A 13,224-nucleotide genomic window follows, 5' to 3' on the forward strand; every position below is an offset into this window, starting at 1 on the left:
GCTCCAAAGGGGACAGTGAGCCAGTGCAGCAGCAAAGAGTGAAAGTAAAAAAGCAGAATAGAAATGATGGCTGTCCTGGTTACTTGTAACAGAAAACTGCAGCGTTTTAGGCGTCGACTTCTGCAGAGTGTATTTGCCACAGGTGCTCACTGGCTAATCCTGCTCGAAGCTGTTGAGCTTGCACGCCTAAGAGGGTGAAGGGGAGGCATGTGATTGGCTGAAAGGTGAGAGGGCGGTGTCTACACAACTGTCGGGAAAAGTGACATCAGGAAAACTGACACTGTGAAGTGTGAATGACAATAAGAGGGATGTACCATTTTATAATAATGAGCTGTTTCAGTAATTTCTTACCAATAATTTCACAAAACATTGTCACATTTGTATAATTTTATTCACAATTTAATCATGTGGATATTCATTTTATAATTATTAAATACTCAACACTTTGGAGCTCCATATGGTGTGATTTTAAAAAAAAACATACAGTATTCTTGCTGCTACCACAGTTAATGAAATGTTGAGCTAATTGACAATTGTAATAGTCGGTTATGATATTCGACGGACTGTTTCATCTAAATTTTAAATGCAAATATAAAGCTTCAATTGTCATGACAGCAGTCTTAGCGGCGGAGACCCGCTGCCAGCTGTCAAGCTCTAATGATTAGTTGTTAAAATGACATTTGGCCATTTTGCCGTTACGGCTGTGCAATTTGATTATCATACAGAAGCTCAATGAGTGTGAATTTAACGGCGTGTCACGGTGGCCTGTGAGTTGGCAATGGCCCCCTCTGAGATCCATTATTCTGATGGTGAAGGTTTTATACACTGGGCCTGTGCATAATAATAATGACGTCGCAATGGGATAGACTTGTAAATGACAAGTGCTTCTGGGGATAATTGCAATGAAAACGCCTTTGTTGAATGTATAAAGAGAGAGAAATCCTTATTAGGTCATGGTTTGATTGTTTTCTCTTGGATTATTATTAATTAATACTAGATATTGCATGGCCAGTTGTAACATAGGTGAATACAACATTGTTGTATATTATTACTATCAATCAATCAATTAGGAAAAACCAGCTATGAGTGTTTACTTATATTACATCCACTGAGGTTTGTTGTGACAACCACCTCTTCTAATCTACACCTGAACCTCCTCCTTTCCCCTCAGTTTGGCTGTTTGAATTCATCTGTCACTGCAGTCACGCTCCATGATTGATGGCTGCCTGTCTATTCTTAAATGACAGGTTTGAGAAAAACATTTCCTAGTCAACAGTGAATTAATGTTTTCTTATTGTGACAGAAAGGGAAAAAAAAACAAAACAAACGGGGATGCACTTCTGTATTATCTCTGCCGGCCAGCATTTCCTCACAGTATAAGCGATCACTTTTCTACCTCCCTCCATCCCGAGTCTGTTGCCAGTGTAAGGAAAAGGCGACGTTTTAAATTAAATTTCCACAGGAATCAGACTTCAGCCGCTAGCCGGCTAGCAGGTGAAATTAGATATCGCTTTGGCATCAGTCATGGCAGCGCACTTCAAAACGGTGCCAAAAGTGACACAGTTTGATACACTGCAGAAGAAAAAGCTTGATTCATGGCTTTGAAAAATATGAGCTAATACCAGTTTTCTTCCTTCTGACACTGTTATAGAGTGTCCACCTCGGGTCGACAGCAGAAAAAATTGGATTGAAAGAAAGGTAGACTGGTGCTTTTGGCTCGCCAGTCACAATGTTACCACAGTAAATGGCTTCACTGTTAATCTGCGACACATCATGGAATATATACAGAGAAATGAGCCCATTTAATGAGCCCAGCTCACTGTAAAGAATGAAACAGAGCAATATCGTGACTAAATCACTTGCTTTTGTAAAAGTGGTCTCCATCAGCTGAATGGGAAACCACACCTGCAGGCTTCCATGCACCTGTCGACCGTGCCGATAGAAGCCAAGCGCACAACCCATCACGATTTCATTCCAGGCGGATGTTAAAAGCAACATTTCCATGCAAATGTTTGATGAATGAGACTGTATGGGGCCGTGACAGTTTGGTTAATCATATCGGCAATGATGAATTACCGAATGCTGAAATAATACTGAATTAATGAGAGTTTTACGTTACGCTAGATTGTGTCAGCAGGGTGAATGATGCAATGCATAAACAGGATACGTGTGTGTGTGTGTGTGTGTGGAGAGGTGTGTGTGTGTGTGCAAGCTCTTGAACGTGTGTGCACGCGTGTGTCTTTTCACCAGCCGTAATTTTCTGCATCATAATAACACTTTGGTGGTCTCGAATAGTGTGTGCGAGAAACAAAGTTGCGTTGTGCAACTCTTCATCAGGGGTCAATTACGAGATTGGTGGAACAATACCTTGGCGGTCGAGCCCGGTTGTGAATATAATTACCTCGATCACAGTCGGTGATTTTATGGCATGTTCCAGGCGCACACTGGGGCAACATCGACTTTAGCCCTGCCTTTCAAACTACTCAAACTCAGATTGCCATCTTGTATCCTTCGTCTCTCGCTCTTTCTCTAATTGTCTTTCCTCAGTCTGCTTTTTATCTGCTATCACGACCCCGCTGTTCCCTGCTATTTCTGTGCTTTTCTCTTCTACCTTCTCCCTCTCCGTCTTTCACTCTATTTTAATCTGCATTTTCATCCTGTTAACTGTCACCTACGAAACTTTAAAGCGTCGCGCGGATACAGTGATAATGGCGTCATGACAGGCTACACTTGTTATGATTAGCATCACGCTGATGGTTTGATTTTATGCAGTGTTTATTACTTACACCAGGGGCTTGTTATGTTTTACACAGATAGAAGTGTTGTCAGGAGAACAGCACAGAACCATCTGTCTTTGCCTTTTTAAATTCCTCCTTCGCTCTTTGTCTCCTTTTTCCCTCAAACTTTCTGATTGCCCCACACCTCTTTTTTTCCTTTTTTCCCCACTTCCACTCTTTCTTTTCCCCCCTCTGCCCGTCTCTCTCTCTCTCTCTCTCTCCCCCTCCATCCCTCTCTCTCTCCGTCTGTGTTTTGGCCTGCAGTTTGCGGCGGCATCCGTTGGTTGAGTGTTTACACTGGTTTGCATTAAGAACGGAGGACGTCATGCGGTGACCCCGAACCCATCTGCGTGCGTGCGCTTGCTCCACCTTTGCACCACTTTTACGGCGCCTTTGTGATCTTTCTCCGGGAGTGTGTCAACATAATGTCAGCGCAAGGGGACCGCAGTTGTGTGTGCGTGTTGGCTCGTATTTTTCTGTGAAAGTTTACCGCCGCTGTGATGTCTGTTCCTCTTCCTCTTTGCCTTATTTCATCGCTGTATATAGCTGTGGGATGTTTACATTCTGTCTGTCCCACTGGATACACACAAAACCACAATTGCTTCAAAAAAAAAAAAAAACTGCGAAAATATGTTTGAATATGGAATTGTGTGTGTGAAGTGAGTGCTTGTGTGTGTGTGTGTGTGTGTGCGCTCGCGTGTGTTAAGCTGATCCGCGCATGGCGTAAAGTTATCGCCATATGGTGCCTATCTCATCTGTAAGAAAACACACGCACACACACACACACACACACACACTCAGACACACTCCACCACAAGAGTACTCCCTGACATCTTTACACACACTATATTTAAAAAGAGAAGTGAAGTACAGTGGCATAGAGATAGAAAGTGACACACTGATAAAGAAAAATGAAGTAGTATGGGCAATAAAAGTTTATTATCATTTAATAAGCAAGAGGTGATAAAACTCCGAAGCCCTGTGGTGAAATACAACATCCTTTCCCTTTGCTGTCACAACGTGGAAGTTATTGCGGTCTTGCCCTTTCCTGGCTTTGTCCATTCTTCTATCTATAGCTGTCCTCAATTGCTGTCAGCAAAACAATTTATAGCATCACAACATGGGCTGCAGTCGCCCCGATATTCAACCATTTAGCCTCCCAGCGAGCACAACATCGGCCGCGGCGGGTCATATATCCAGCCAGCCATCCTGGTGACCTGTCACACCGTCGGCCCCCAAGACACACAGTCTGCCAGTGAGCAGCCAGTCATATTTAAGTTGTCCCACAGCACTGATTTCCGTCTTAGACTGTGCAAATGCTGCACAAGGTGAACGTGAAACGACCTATTCATAATGTCGCTGTTAGAGCTGATGACGAGTCCAGGCAGCAGTTGCAGGGGGCTTATGGTTAGCGTGCTAGTTAGCCGGGCTTGTATTCTATTTCTGTTCATTTTTGGGGAGAGTGACAAAGCATCCGCAAGATCCCTGCGCGTGATTTGACAACCTGCGAGTGATTTCGTGAAAATAAATGTTTATGTATTCAAGGGCAGCCTTGTGATGCCTTGCCGCAGAGCAGGGCAGAGAACTTTCCTGAGTCTGTTGTGTGTTTTTGACCAACATTATGAAAACACAAACCAAAGAGAAAAAAGAAAAGGAACGAAAAAAAAGTGGAGGTTAAAAAAAGCTCTGTTGATGTTTTTTGAGTAAGTGCAGTGGCTTCGCTGAATGATGGAAGCGTCATGTACGTAAATAAAGGAAAATAGGCAAATAAGACATACCGCGCCCTTTTTTCATGTCAAATGCCAGTGATCATTGGCTGACATGAGGGCCTAGATGAAACAGAGAATAGGTGATGACCCCATGAGGTTGATATTTCACGGGGGGTGTCCTCCTCCGTGGCAACGATCGCTTCCTAAATGCAATGCTTCGGTGCAGAGCCGTGAAATCCAAACATCAGGTCATACACATCTAAAAGCTCTGTCACTCCCCATCTTTAGAGCCCATTAGCCAGTCACTCAGCCTGCCAGCTGACACAAGGCAAGAAGAAGTAGCCCCCCCCCCCCAATTCTTGACAGATAATTCATGGGACAATCAGGACACTCCAGACAGAGAGCTCCCATTACTGCAATGACAAGACTTTAAACATCTATAATGAAGAGAAACATTTATATTGCGAGCAAGACTGGCGTCTGTTTGGTAATGAATTTATACCGTAAATCATCACACAAAGGAAAGGGGGCTCTTGGTTTGGCGTGGACTCACTCTTGTAAACAAATCCAGTCTGAGCCGCCCCAAGATCACAGCAGTGCCATTATGTAAACTCTGCTGCGGCGTACACTTTTTTTTTTTTTCCTTAACGCTACAAATGATAACAGAAGTCTTAACCGCCGGCGTTGTGGGTGTGGGTTGGCTCATGAGGCCGCGTCCGTTTGGCTTAAGGTGCGTGTGTGTTTGTGATTAGTACTGAAAAGAGAAAAAGCTCATTTGTGAGGAGTCTGTCTTTCTCCTTAAAACTTTCGGTCTCAGTCTGCCTCTGTTACTCTACATTTATTTATGGTAATTGTCGTAATTTAATCTCTGAGCAAATAGGTACTGATTTAAATAGAGAATTTGTCATTTTATTTAATGAAAGTTCTTGTAAGGTTTTTTATCTCTGATGTTTTTTCTAGAAAAAAACACATGTTCATTTCTCAGGTTGAGGTAAAAACAAGAAAGTACCTTATCTGTAATGATACCAAAATTAGGTAATGTGTCAGCACTAGCATTAAAAGTCTTTAAAATGACGGCCTGCCCTGTGCACTGACTGGAAGGTGCGAACACAAAGGCACTCATCAGGATAGCTTCCATCCGAGGCCGTCACAGTGACACATGTTCGCTCTCTGGAGCTTTTCATTGACTTTAATTATAACTAACACATGTGTAGCCCTCGCCCTTATCGTCACCCCAAGGATATCGTTTAAGTGGCATTAAATTAGGCACACTAATTAAGTCCACATTTAGGTTGTCCAGCTCAGTTGGCCAAATCAAATGTTTACCCCCAAGTGTAGCCCACGAAAGACCGCAAACGCACACACACACACACACATAACCTCACACACTGACTGGTCGCCTTCAGCCTCACTGTGGATGACTTGAAGGAGGAGTGAGTTCTCTTGTTAGATTGATGCACATCTCTTACCCTCAGGCAACTTATTTCCAAACACACACACACACACACACACCAATTGGTATCTATTTCCTTTTCCCTGGGCAGCTTGTTTTTGTGTGCATCCCCACACACACTCAGGGGACCCGTGCTACATGGCTGGGTAATGGAATTGTCTTGTCTCTTTGCAGACAGATCGCTATCAGGGTGAATACGTAGAGCTCCATCTCCTCGGGGACTTCCTGTTTAAAGCAGGAAGTATTTGGCCCCCGCGTGTAAGGCCATTGCTACGACTGCTCGGCTTCCATTTTAATTACTCTCACTGCCTGTCCCAGTGCTCAGTCAGTCATAATGAATAGAAATACCTGCATGGAGGATTTATACAGCCTCAGAATTTAATTCAACAGTTTGTCAACCTCGGCTGGTCTCTCGAGCCTCGTTTCTGTCAGCAGGGGAAGCAGCCCGGCTTGCTGAAACTTTTTGAAATGAGTATTTTAAAGTCTTAAAAATGCAAAAGCATGTTTGGAGGGGAAGGCCTGGAGGACTGACTAATACAAACAGGCAATAGTTTAAAAAATAAACCCTGGTAGAAATAATGTCTTCTATTTGTGGTACTGCCATATAATGTCTCCGATTTATAATGAGACTACTTCATGAAGTGAGGCAAACTGACCTCATATCTTGCCTCTCTTATCCTGAGGAAGCCCAGATCTGCCAAAACCATCATCTGGAGTCTGAAAAACACAAAGAGTTTCAGATTTAAGCTCATTTCATTTCATTTGGTTCAGTTGAAATTCATGAGTTTTTCGGATTTTTGCCCAAATCCGCGGCGCCACCAGATGTCCTTGAGCGAGACCTGGTCTCTCCGCCGCTCCGGAGGAATTGGACTGTAGCTGACCTGTGACTCCTCAAGAGAAAATACGACTCTGCTGCAGGAATCAATACGGCATAAACTGGACTGTTTGTCTGGAAGAGTTGATGAGAATTTAAATGCAAAGCGTAAATCGAGCCAGCGTGGCCCAGTTTTTTCTCCCCCTCTGTCTCCTGTATCTTAGGTGTTGTGCTAAACATCTGAATATTCATCCTTGTCATCCATGTCTCCCCTCTCTCTCTCTCTCTCTCTGTCTCTCTCTCTGTCTGTCTCTCTCTCTCTCTCTCTCTCCCCCATAACCATTTCTCCTATTTTGTTCCGCTCCATATCTCCAATTTCTGGCCTCTTCATTTTTTTGCTCTATTTGCAGGACAACAGCAACTCCCATCACTTTATTGTAGCAGACAACCATAACAAATGGGAAAATGGGCCTGGTTTAGGAAGTCAATGGGAAACTCAACTCAAACATATTATAAAAAAAAAAAAAAAAAAACGAGTTATTGTGTGCTTTGGCCTCTTTGTATCCGTTGGGTATCAAGAGTAATCTGGCAAGGCAGATTGTTTTCCCTTTCCTTCTTTCTCAATGCTACTGTTTCAAAGACAGGGTGGCCAAAATCGTTTGCAGCGTTACAACTTGAGGAAAATACTTTGTGTACTCGTGTTTGCTTGCTTTTAATATTCTTATATGTTTTGTCCTTCCAGATCTTAAAACACTATACGCATCCATATTTTAGATTAGAGCTCACATTCTCGGTGGATTCAGTTTAAAGGAGCACCTGTACACACTTGCACATCCAAAGTAAACCCAAAGCAGAAGTTCAAAGGCTATGAAGCTCAGCCAGGGTCGTCTATTTACATTGTTTTTCTGTCCGTCCATCACTCTCGCCCATGTGTCGTTTCTTCCCCCCACTGCTGCTAATTTTTCCCTCCTCAAATCTTAAAATTCTGACCCAACCCTTTGATTTATATCTCATTCCACTCCCCCCTTTCTTTCACTAATCCTCTTACACCATCCCCTCGTCCATCCCGTATCACCCATTGCTTTCTCCTCTTCTTGTCATCTTGGTGTATATAAGCTTCTACTGAAAGTCTCATACTGCAACGTTACACTCTAGCGCACTCCTGCTGGCCTGACTGGATATCATGTGTGTTAGAGTGCATTGCGAGGCTGTAATCTCCATCTACCTAGCAGATCAAGGCAATCTGTTGAATGCTAATCATTTGGTGTTATCTTATGGCTGCATTGCTGTCTGGCCTGTTGTGGTTGTTTGAAGGAATCACTCACAGGGACACCTCATCAGATTTTAAGCTGTCTTTCTTTATGAAAAGCCATGATATGACAGTATGTATATGGGTCTGCTCAGCAGTAGCAGATTAAACCACAGAGAGAGCTCAAGCTCCTATGGAAAAATGCAGATTGGTAAGAGGAAGAAGAGAAAGCTGCAAATGCAAAACTGCATGAAGATGAAGTTAATAACAGGGGCCTGGAGATCAAGTTGGCAAGGTGCAGTGAAAGCCTCCTCGGGAAGGAGTGCAGGAGACTAAGTTAGATAAGGCGCAGCAAGAGACCAAGGAGCTTAGTTTAAGGAACATGAGCCTAACACAGGAAATAGTGCAGATAGAGAGCAGGATTCAGGATCTTTGTGAGGATTTAACAAAAAATGAAACTGCGCATGTAGTGATGAGAAACCATCAAATAGGTGCTGTACTTCCTCTGCTGGGGAAAAAAAGAACTTTATTATGTAAAGAAAACAAAAAAAAAAGCATGATTGCGGTTGTTATGATGGCTTTATCAGTTGAAGTTTTAACTGGCATCTTAGTTAAATATACAAGTGTCGCCCAATAAAATGCAGGGACACAACAACACCATGTGAGCTCATAAAGTGCGTGATCAGATATCAAAAGGAGGTATGGGTGGGATCAGATGGGATTTTCATGCTTTTGTGAATGTAAAGATGGCACATCTCCCCCCTCAACACGCAGCTTTTTGTGTCTGTGACGACACTGAACTCGGGAGCATTCTGGGAAGTGTCCGCATCTGTGTCAGAAACATGAGGCTCAGTTTTTTTTGTTTTGTTTTGTTTTTTTCTTTGGTCGCACTAAAGCCAACTGGAGCAAACTTCAGCGGCTGAACTTGAGCAGCTGGAGCATCACTTCTAGTCGTCTAATATGCTGCTCCTTGCACCAATTAAATTTGCCATGCTCCAGCTCCGTTCCACTCAGACGCTCTGCATGAAACAAAGCCATCGAAGTATATCTGGTAATTGGTAGTGGGAGACGAGCGTGTTGTTGCCGTTCTAAACCTTCCTGCTCTTTGCCTCCTTTTGCCAAGCCAACACCTTCTCTTACTTTCTCCATCAATCTCTAAAAATGTACAGGCTTCTTCTTCTTCACCTTCGTCACCTCTGCACACCCTCCTCCTTTTTCAAAGATTACCAATCATTGCAGGGTTTTAAATAGGGACCTGGGGCCAATAAATTGGGTTGATTGGCTGTCTTAGATTCAAAAAATGAATTTTGATCAAACTTTTTCTCATAAAAAAAGAAGGCTCAGTAAATTGAAGTGAGCCATGGTTCATTCTCTCTCTCTCTCTCTCTCTCTCTCTCTCTCTCTCTGTATCTCTTTTCCTGTGTCTCTCTCCCTTTCGCACTCTAATTACCCATCCAGAGGTAGTGGAATAAACCGACTGACTGTATTATTATCTTGTCTCCTCTGTTCGCTCCGCTTTCCTTCAGTTGACATGCAGCAAAACAGAAATGCCTGTGCTCTGTGTGTGTGTGTGTGTGTGTGTGTGTTGGTTGTTCATGTAGGTGCAGCTACTCACGCCATTTTGTGCGCTTCATATTAATTCGTCACTCTGTCTTTCTGGGTGCGCGTGCACATCTTTGTTTACGCCAAAAATCTGCAGCTGCATTTTTGTGTGTACATGCGTGTGAGCGCGCTTGTGTGTCGGCGTGCGTCAGTGTGCGTCAGTGGCTGTCACTGTGTGTTTTGCGTGTGTGCCAAGAAGGTAAAGGCCTGTTCCCTCTTGATTAGTGGCCAGTGAAATACAAATTTCGGGGCTGTCTCGGCCCTTTTACGATCCTGTGTGTGTGTGTGTGTGTGTGTGTGTGTGTGTGAGGGAGAAAGAGGAAAAAAGAGACTTTGACCAGAAAGTATTCCCCCTGCTTCAGTGTCCAGCAGTGAGGTTGAGCAGTTTTCTCCATTGACGTCAAGCAACTGAGGAATGGTCAGATATCCATGAAAACATGTTCACCGGCCATTTGTGTGTGTGTGTGAGAGAGAGAGAGAGAGAGAGAGAGAGAGTGGCTGCAAAAGAGATTCAAATGTCAAATGTTTTTAAAGGTAAAATGTCCACTCCTGCTGACCCTTTCAGCCAGCCCTGTCACATCCTTTCGCTTTAATGCATCCCCCACTTTCAAAGCCTACAAAACCATGTTGTCAAAGCACAGACGCAGAAACTGTCCGGTCGAACAAAGGTTTCGCTCATCTTTCTTTCTTTTAAGGAACACATGTTTCTTGCGCAAGCACACACATTTCCAGATACTGCACATGCGCACACAGGTCCAAAATACTTTGGCCTTGGCCAGAAACACTGTTTCTGTTTTTTATATTGGTACATGTTCTATTTTAACTTCTACAGGCAACCTGTTTCAGTGTGCTGGTTTGGTGCGGAGTTATTATCCCATAAAACAGTGTGTACTGTACATAACTGCAAAGACATGCAGAATGCACAAAGACACTGGCCTGTGTAGCGGTATGCACACAGTAAACCCATAGAAAAATATCATGGAACACTGAAAAATATCACTAAAAGTGGCTGTGACTCGTTAATAAAAACATACCGTTCTCTGGGTGCTTTCAGGGTTAATGCAGGGAAACTATTAATCCTATAGGAGAAGACTGGAAAGCTGAGTCTCAGATAAACAAGCTGCGGATAAACTCAGCGTTGAGGCATTAATGTCAAAAATGAAGTGAAATCCAGGTTCTGGATATAGGACTTATACAGAGAGGTTTTAATTTACTAAACATATGCAGCCTCAGTCATTTTCATTTATACTATACCTCATGAAGGACCCAGACAGTCTTAGTTGTGCTGTGCATCTCTCAAGTACAAAATCCTTCCTCTATATTGTTTAGGTTATCATTGCTGCTCTGAAGCTCTGAAAGTCACAAATAAGCAAATTAGTAGGCATCCCTTGCCTCTCATATACCAGCCTGCTCAGATACAGGGGGAGCAACAAACCTGCCGGTGTGTGTGGGTGCATGTGTGCGGCAAAGAAAGAGTAAGACAAAGAAACAGTGTGTCTCTTGATGAAAAGACGAAGTGCCAGAAATAAATGAGAGATGGGAATGAATGTACTTTAAGAGGGCAGAGAACGAAATGTGTGTAAATGGGTGTGTTTATATACATGTAGACTCTCACGAGCATATATGTATTAATGCATCTCTGTAAGTGTGTGCATGCTCACTGTTTTAACCCTTTTTTTCGGCGTCTACCTTTACATGTGTGTGTAATGGACTAGGCCCTAACATAATTTCACGCTTCAGGATAAAAGTGACTCCTCCATTTAGTCTGTTCGGGCCATTTCTGTTTGATGCAGCAAGCTAATCTGCACTTCCAAAGGAGATTGTTTCTCACTCACTCACTGACTTGTTAAATGGATGATAATATACAGGCAATCTACTAGCCCTTTAAGACGTGCTGCGGGAATGTGTTCTGCTGCACCTGCCCTCTGCAGAAACAGAGAAAGATATCTTCCAATCCAATGAAAAAAAAAGTCGTGCGTTGAGTGAAAGTGGCCTCGAGCAGGACTGAATCCGGTGTCTTTTCCAGTTTAAGTTAGTCTTTATCGGCCTCGAAAGACCTCAGTGTGTGTCATGGATGATAAACACGGGGAATGAACGATAATGGTGTGACTGAGGAGGCGAAGTTTGTGTATGAAGGGGCCTCAACACAACAAAGCTATCACCTGTATGTGCTTAAAAACAGCCCTGCAACAAATCTTAGCTTCGTGAAGCTTGTGTTGTACAGTCAGCTGTAATCTTGCTGTTTGTACCCTGGTACCACAAACATCCAACATTAGAGTTTCGCTAAGGGAGATGCATTGACTGGATGGCATTATACTGCACACATGTTCATGATTTTGCATGCTGCATAATTTATGTGTACGCTTGCAAAGCATGCTGTACTACCATTTTATATACATATGTACACTCAGTTGCCACTTTATTGGGAACATCTAGCTAAAACCATTGCAATTCTGCAGTAAAGCCTGTCTCTGTGATTCTGTTATTTAGCCTCACTGATATTAATGAGGTGAACAAAATAATAGAAACACCACGCCCAGTGCATGCTGTGCTTGCTTCATGTCCAGTAAATATACAGTATGTATACTGAGCATACAAATTACATCTAGTAGCAGTAACGGAATCAGTAGATACTGTAGTACAGACTATACAATACTACTAGAACAGGTGGTGTCAACTCAGTGGAAGGGGAATAATAGAAGTTATTGGAGCAGTAATTGTTGGAGCAGCGAGTAGTAGCAGTGCAAGTATTAGTGGTATTAGTAGTAGTTTCATTGCTTCCATGTCTCCATTATAGAATAAATGAATGAATGAGCTCACACTTTCCCCGCAATGTTTTCTTCTGTCCTTCTTCTCTTGCCCCCCTCTACCCCGACGCCAACCCCTTCCGTAGTTACTCGTTTGTGCAAAGTAACAGTCGCACTGTTATTACTCCATATACAATTCTAGCAATTTCACTTCACCTCTTTGGCGACCACACTTTTTTCTCCTCTCTTATTTCCAAAGCGGTGTTGGTCGTCACTTCAGTGGGATTTGTGAACAAATGCTGTGTGTCCTGTGTTTTTGGTCGTAGCTGGGTTTTAAAACAGAGATTGGAGGATTACAGTGGTTGCGGTAAAAGAAATGTAAATGATTGTCACACTGAATTAGGCAAAATTACTGGATTTATGGAGCATAATGCTAGTGCCGGTAGCAGCATGAGAAGCAGTAATAGAAATAGTTGCAGTAGTACCAGTAGAAGCAGCACTGTTACTACTTTTGAGAGCAGCAGCAGTAACAGTGTGTATTTGTCTCAGATGAGTATAGGGTTGCTGTGTTTTGTAAGAACCCGGGTATGAAGAGGTAGCTGCAGCAGCGCTGTCTTCGTGGAGATGTCTCAATTACACCAGCTTGTTGGTCCACTCTCTGGGGACCAGGCAGCTGTGAGCCCGGACTGTGGCTAAATGGAATGGTCCCAAAGGACGGATATACTCACAGAGCACAGCGGCATGGGAAAAAGAAAGGAAGAAAAGCAGGGACAGGGATCGAGAGATGGAAAAAGGGATGCAGTAGAATTTCTATCAAGACAGGAAAAAAAAAAGTGGAAGAAAGGGATATGGGAAGGAGAATCTCAGCTTGTG

At 43.2% G+C, this 13,224-nt stretch overlaps 1 protein-coding gene across 2 annotated transcripts in view; it reads left to right on the forward strand.

Annotated features, from left to right (window-relative positions):
• cntfr (ciliary neurotrophic factor receptor) overlaps positions 1-13,224 on the forward strand; it is a 207,794-nt gene that overhangs the window by 122,856 nt on the left and 71,714 nt on the right. The window lies entirely within an intron of this gene.

The sequence above is a fragment of the Chelmon rostratus genome, chromosome 19, assembly GCF_017976325.1.
Source record: "Chelmon rostratus isolate fCheRos1 chromosome 19, fCheRos1.pri, whole genome shotgun sequence".
NCBI lineage: Eukaryota > Metazoa > Chordata > Actinopteri > Chaetodontiformes > Chaetodontidae > Chelmon > Chelmon rostratus.